The sequence below is a fragment of the Podarcis gaigeae genome (genome assembly GCF_964106915.1).
Source record: "Podarcis gaigeae genome assembly, chromosome: 13".
NCBI lineage: Eukaryota > Metazoa > Chordata > Lepidosauria > Squamata > Lacertidae > Podarcis > Podarcis gaigeae.
Genome location: NC_139689.1, coordinates 10,116,824 through 10,123,719, shown reverse-complemented (window position 1 = coordinate 10,123,719; position 6,896 = coordinate 10,116,824). Strand labels below are relative to the sequence as shown.

Here is a 6,896-nt window from a genome sequence, read left to right as displayed (position 1 = left end):
AGGAACCTCCATGCCTAGTATTCACAATGGAAGAAAGCAGTGGCTCTTCTTCGCACCCAAGCCAAGGGCAACTCAACACTTTAAAAGATGGCTTCAACTTCAATCAGCAAATAATTAGCCCCAAAGTGGAGAACAAAGTGGAGTTTAATGTTGCAACCATTAATTGCTGCACCAGTGATGCACTGTGATGGCAATACAGCCAGGACTCCTAAAGAACCAGCAAAAGAAGAAAAAAACCTTCTGCTTTGTAAGTTAAGCCAATGACTTGCTGCTGATGGTGCTCTTGTTCCATGGTGGTGGGAACTGAGGAAAACCGCAGAACCATAGGTGTCTTGAAACTCAGAAAAACCACAAAACCACAAGTAGGAGAGAAACTAAAGAGGGACATCTCCTTTCACGAGAGGAAGCAGGTGTCTAGGAACTGCTCTTTTGAAGTAAATGAATGTAGATTGTGAATCTTTCATCTGGCCCTCTCCTGAACCATGTTATCTCTTCATCTAAGGATTGTTTTCTTTCTTTCTTTCTTTCTTTCTTTCTTCCCACATTTCTTCCATTTCTGAGCTGTTTTTTAGTCAAAAGAGACTATAAGTGCCCGTTTGAAATTTTCTGTGAGACCTAAGGAGACAATCTTGCTCCCTAAATAAATATGATTTTCATATACCCAGGGGATATAATATTCCCTTGAATTGTAATAACTTTAATGTGCTATGCTAACTGAACCTACTCTTTAAGTTATACGGATCTGGGATATTACCTTCCTCCTAAACAATATATGGATGTGATACTTTCTGGGTAAGCCACGAACTGGGGAGGATTTATTTCAGTCTACTTTTTTGCTAGAACACTGGCACTTGGTACTTGCTTATGGATTGGAATCAAATCTTCAGATCTGAGAAGTGTGTGTTTTATTGTGGAGGTGTGCGTGCCCAAATTGTGTTCTTAATATGTACAGTGGAACAGAATGGATGGGGTGAATTGTGATACAATAAAACACAATAGACTTATGACGCCATGTCACTGAGATTGAAGTGAGAAGGAATCAGCTGCTCAAACCACTAGTTTATTCTCCAACAAATGAAGTGAAATGGATAACCAAAAGAAAGATGGCCTTTTCTGGTATTGATGCCCCAGTTATGGAGTTGCCATCCCAATAACCGGCACCATATGCAACCAGATATTATAAATATTTTGCATTTCAATGGGTGTTTTCATTTTAAATTAAATTGCTAACAATTTTTTACGTATAATACTGATTTGCTTTCCTTGTGTTTATTTATGGTGTGCTTTGTGAGCCAAGTCAGAGGACTCATGCAGTGAGGTGATGATGTAAATGGAGAGGAAAATAAACCATCTGAAGCAAAATCACAACATGAATAAGCCAGGATTTGGAGACCAGTTCTCCTGGCCCAAGGCCCTTTCCTAGGTCCAGCAGGGTAAATTTCAACTGAACCAGAAAATACTGAAGTTGCGGTCCAGTACAGCTCATCTCTTTTATATCAGATGTTTGCAGTCCCACCCAAAATATGCAAAACCGAAAACTTTCCTTTCCTCTTTAAAGGTAAACACCAGATCCCTCAGACGGATTCAAAGCTCAGGAGATCTGCTTCTGTAATTTCTTTGGGTTCTCAATTCTCCAATTATAAATTTTAAAATGTTGTGGATCTTACATTTCATCATGATTATAAGCACATTACCATGTAAGTCAACTCTTTTGTATCTTTATTATATGTACTAGTGGTGTGGGGAGTTATTTCCACTTTTGGTCACTGTTTCAATCCTGATGTACCTGTTTTTGTGTGTTTGCTTTAAAATGCACACAGTTAAGCAGCGTGTCTCTTCTCTCTGCAGGGGCCAGTTCACAGATTGTCCTCACTCAGTCAGGCCCAGAAATGAAAAAGCCTGGAGAATCTGTGAGGTTAACCTGCGCCACAAGAGGTTTTGCTCTTAGCAGCTATACCATGCACTGGATCCGGCAGTCTCCAGGAAAAGGGCTGGAATGGCTGCTTTACTATTATTCATCATCCAACAATAAGTACTCCCCAACCATCCAAGGGCGTTTCACTGCCTCCAAGGACAGCACCAACTTTTATCTTCAAATGAACAGCCTGAAGCAAGAAGACACTGCCGTCTATTACTGTGCCAGACACACAGTGGTGGAAACTGAACTCGAGCTCAGACAAAAACCTTTGTGTGTTAAATTAAAAGACTGCAGGTGGCACTGAAGAGCTTTCAGTTCAAATGACTGTACTGAATAAACCACAAGTAAATACATACTTTTGCAGTCTCTCTACATTGGTTCCCAATCCAACCTCAAAGGTGTCAGAAAGCCCTTATCCTAGCTCCCAAACGCATTATCCTAACCTCCATGCCCTGGGAGCAAAGAAATCAGTAGGGTTCTCCCAGTTTTAGTTGCCTCCTAGCAAGCTCTTGTGGACATGCAAAGTGCATTCTCATTCCACAGCATAAATCATGGTTTCCTTTTTGTATCTTCACAGAATTTATTCCCATAGGGATACAACTTGCCAGGGTTGGCCCATCTTGGAGGCAAAGGTGAGGTCACTGCCTCTGTATGTTGGATCAACAGGAGCTACAGATCCTTCCTTCAAGGAATGCATCACCTGCTGTTGCTACCACGGTGGCATCTATGGCTGAGACAGACTCCTTGGTGACTGAATCTGGCTCTTCCTTGGCAGCCTGCAGCCACCGCCCCTCCAACATGAATATCACCTCTATAGTGGCCTCTTGGTGAATAGGAGGCACTGCTGGTCTCCCAGCAGTGGCTTGGGAGAAAATGGCAGCTGCTGCTCTCTGGAGTCTCCAGGGGTCTGCACCCACCCTTCCCCCTCCACATTGACCTTTGAATCCCACTTCAGCTATTGGATAAGGTTCATTTGATTTCTCCATCCTGGCATTGTCAGGCAAGGAATGTCCAGAGTAAGGAATTAACAAATTATTGTCAAATGTCCATGTACAAGTTAGGAAAAGGCATGGTGAGGAAGGTGTCCTGGGGAAGAGTCCGAAAGGCTAGATGGAGAGGTTTGGAGGGCCACATTTGCCCCCTGGGCCTGCAGTTCCTCACTCCTGGCCTAGAGGCAGCAGACACTATTAATAGCAAGACTGTCAAGATCACATTACATTAAACTTATCCATTCCAGTGAATTTGCATAAAAACATAGAGCCAGTGTATCAATAACAATAATGCTATTTAAAGTATATGTTGCAATTGTACCTAATTTTTAAGCTGTTGGTTCAGGGAGCCACGGAAACTGTATGTCCAGTGACATTTCCTCCTACATCTTTTTTTACAAAGCAATTCTTTGGATGATTCAGTGGTGTGGGGAGGAGGTTTGCATTTTTCAAGTCTCTTATAAGAGTGGTACTCATGGCATAATGCAAATGATTGTATAGTGTGGCCTGTTTGATGCAACTCAAGGTTCTTCCAGTGATAGGAGTTAATACCATCTATCAGAATCATAAAACTGAGGCTCTTGATAAGTATCTTAATGAGCACCCCTGCATGTAAGTAAGGGTTAATGTCTTCCTCTGTGCAGATGACAATCTTGATGATGTGCTACCTATTACTCATATGCATTTTTTACTGTCTATATATTCTTTCATGTCATGCAGGTATCTCACTTCAGTCTTATGCAGCAGCAGGTGGTGGAATGAAACAAACTGGAGAGACTCTACAGCTAACCTGTACAGTGTATGGATTTTCTGTAGACAGCTTTGATGTACATTGGATCAGTCAGTCACCAGGGAAGGGATGGAAGTGGGTTGGACTCATCCAGGGTAATGGGAAGACATATTATAACAACACATTCCAAAATCGGATCAGCATCACAAGAGACATTGCCAGAAATCAATTGTTCTTGCAACTCAACTCCCCAAAGGCGGCCATGTATTGTTGTTCGAGAGATGCACCCACACTGAGCAAATTCCTCTAAGAGGCAGTACAAAATCTACCCTTCAGAAAATGAGGGGTCATCCTTGCATGGGTTTTTTGTGTGCACCAGCCCCAAACAGGATCCTCTTTCAGCTTCTCCATTTTTCAAACCACTCATGGAATACACAATGCAACATTCCTGCTGTTCTTTTGCTATTCTATTGAATAAAGATTCTCCAAATATATCACACAGACTATCCTCATGTTATCCCAAGTGGTAGAGCATCCTGTGGGGAGAGAAGTGGATCTGGCTGATGGGCCAGACTTAGAAGTGACAAGGTCCTGCAGGCCACATAGCAAAACACAATCCATCCAGACAAAGACACTCAATGCAGATGTGAAGCAAGGCCTGGGAGGGGCATGGCCCAAGGAGAGGGTGTGGTGGCATGGGAAGAGTGCATGGGACAAAGAAGCTTGGCATGCCATATTTGACCCTTGGACCTGAGGTTCCCCATCTCTATCCAAGAGCTTAGCTTCCCAAGGTCTAAACCTCTCCACTGCCCCCTTCACACCTGCGCCAGGAGCAATAGACTAAAGTGGAATTAGTGTATACATTGAGAAAACCTCTTCATCATGAAATGGGAACCAGAACAAGGTCCTGTGCCTATTGACCTGCTTGTATGTCATCTTTCCAGGGGTCATGTGTAAAGATCCATCCCATATCTTTTTCCTGTTTCTTCCATTTCAGGCATCTTGATCTGTGTTGGACTGACCAGGTTAAATTTACCTGAAAGCTATTCAAGCCAGATATAGAGATAGATTATTCCAGTGCAGACCTAATGTGCTTTTATTCCAAGTAAATTTTAACCTAAACCTGATTTTCAATCATATACATGGAAATAATCATTACTGCCCAATGCCATCTCATGGAAACAGCAAGCGGTGGCCAATCATCTCTCCTCAATCATGAAAAGTGGAGAGGCTGTGTTGCTCTTTTATCCTGAGCTTTATGTAAATGTGGACTAGCTTCCTCTATAAATCAGTCACACACCTTCCCTGCCTATAAGAGATACATGTTTAGAGATTCACAACCCTGTTAGCCAGTGTCAAGTTTCTTCTTAATTTGCTTCAAAACATCACCGGAGAGAAATGCTTCTGTGGATTTATTTTGTCTTATTTTCAGCAGCCATCAGAGGTAATTATCCATTAGATGCAGTTAGCATGCAAAATATCAGTATGCTCTAGGGGCTAATGCAGGGGCAGGGAACCTGTGACCCTTCAGATGTCATTTGTCTGCTGCAACTCCCATAATTCTGGCATTCCTGACTGGGGGTGATGGGAGTACAACAACGACTAGAGGGCTACAGGTTCAGATATTATTAATCTGAAGCAGAATTTATAACATCTCTTTCTTTCTAGATGTCCAATCAGAGATTCAACTGGAAGAATCTGGAGGGGACGTAAAAAGGCCAGGAGAGTCCCTCCGCCTCACCTGCCGAACCTCTGGGTTCACCTTCAGCAGCTACAACATGAACTGGGTGCGACAGGCTCCTGGGAAGGGCCTGGAATGGATTGCCTATATTGCTACCACTACTACACACTATGCTGACTCAGTTAAGGGTAGATTTACTATCTCCAGGGACAATTCCATCAGCACACTCTACTTGCAGATGAGTGGTTTGAAGGTGGAAGATTCAGGATTGTACTACTGTGCTAGAGACACAGTGACTGAAAAGCTAGCAGTCAGTGGACAAAATCTTCAGTCTTCTTGATTGTACTTTTTCTGTTCATGGAAAGGGGGAAGCAAAAAAACCCAGCAAAAACAGGAGGCTAACCACAAACAAATGTATGCAGTAAAGATGCATGTAGCTCAGCTGGAAAACATATAATATTGTGGGATGTCATCACCATCTAATGTCTAAAAAGAGGGACAAGGGTTTAAACCCCATTGGAAGACAGATGTGGAAAATGTCCACAGAATAACATTTTGAACTGTGGGATAGATGTCAGTGTGTTCCATGTTGTCCTTCATTTCCCATGAAGAGACAACAAAAATATAAGAAGAGCCCAGCTGATGGATCAGGCCAAGGTTCAAACAAGTCCAGAATCTTTCTGCTCTCAAAACTGTCAAGAGAAATGTAACAGTTTGTGATTTTGAAATTATTAGTTGGCACTGTGTATTCATAAGGTGATTCAGGTCAGTTTGTGACAGATGTCTCAGACTTTGTTTGACTTCAGGCTTTGCATTACTGATACCAATAAATTTAGAAAAAAACCAAGTGTTTTCATCATGTGCCAAAGATGCACCTCTTTACCTTGTCCTCTAACACTCGAGACACATGCATTTAAGACCTACTCTATTCTTCTTATAGAATCACAGATTTGTAGAGTTGGAAGGGACGACAAGGGTAATTTTTTAAAAAAATAGTTAAATAGTTATTTGTTTCAAACTGGATTTTAATGCTGCTATTTTAAATTGTTGGGACATGCCCTGGGACCTTGAGGTGAATAGCAGGTAATAAAGGAAAATCACCATTAATGTTTGGCACGCATGAGTGAATAAGCCATTACAGCTCTGACACTTAAAAGAAAAAGGTGAATCTTAATGTGCTGCACGCTGTGCTTCGAGGCCCCCAAGCCCATCCCCTGAAAATAACTTCACACTGACATGTAATTTTAGTTTAAGTTAGTTTAAGTTATTGGGCAAAATTTAGGCCACAACTTTATTGATTACAGCAAAGTGAGCGGTGTTGGCTTAGGCATTGGCAACAGACTATAACTGACTCCTACCTTTCTGGCTGGTATTCTGAAAGGGTAAACACCAAACGAGGGAGCAACATCGATGATGACTGACCGAAGCTCACCCTGTGGTCCTGGCATGGCCCTAGCCCCTCAAGCGGACTTCAGACGAGATCCAGGACCCCCAGATTCCTTTACCAGAATACCCCATTCCTGGAGGGGCAGGTGATGGCTGCACCTCCCCTCCCTCACCGCCAGGGAGGATTCTGAG

General features: G+C 42.5%; 1 long non-coding RNA gene across 1 annotated transcript; it reads left to right on the top strand.

Annotated features, from left to right (window-relative positions):
• The first annotated feature begins 1,316 nt into the window (after positions 1-1,316).
• Positions 1,317-2,152, top strand: LOC310830657. The gene is made up of 3 exons (XR_014557668.1): positions 1,317-1,433; positions 1,559-1,697; positions 1,849-2,152. It is a non-coding gene; the product is annotated as an uncharacterized lncRNA (long non-coding RNA).
• The last annotated feature ends 4,744 nt before the right edge of the window (positions 2,153-6,896 follow it).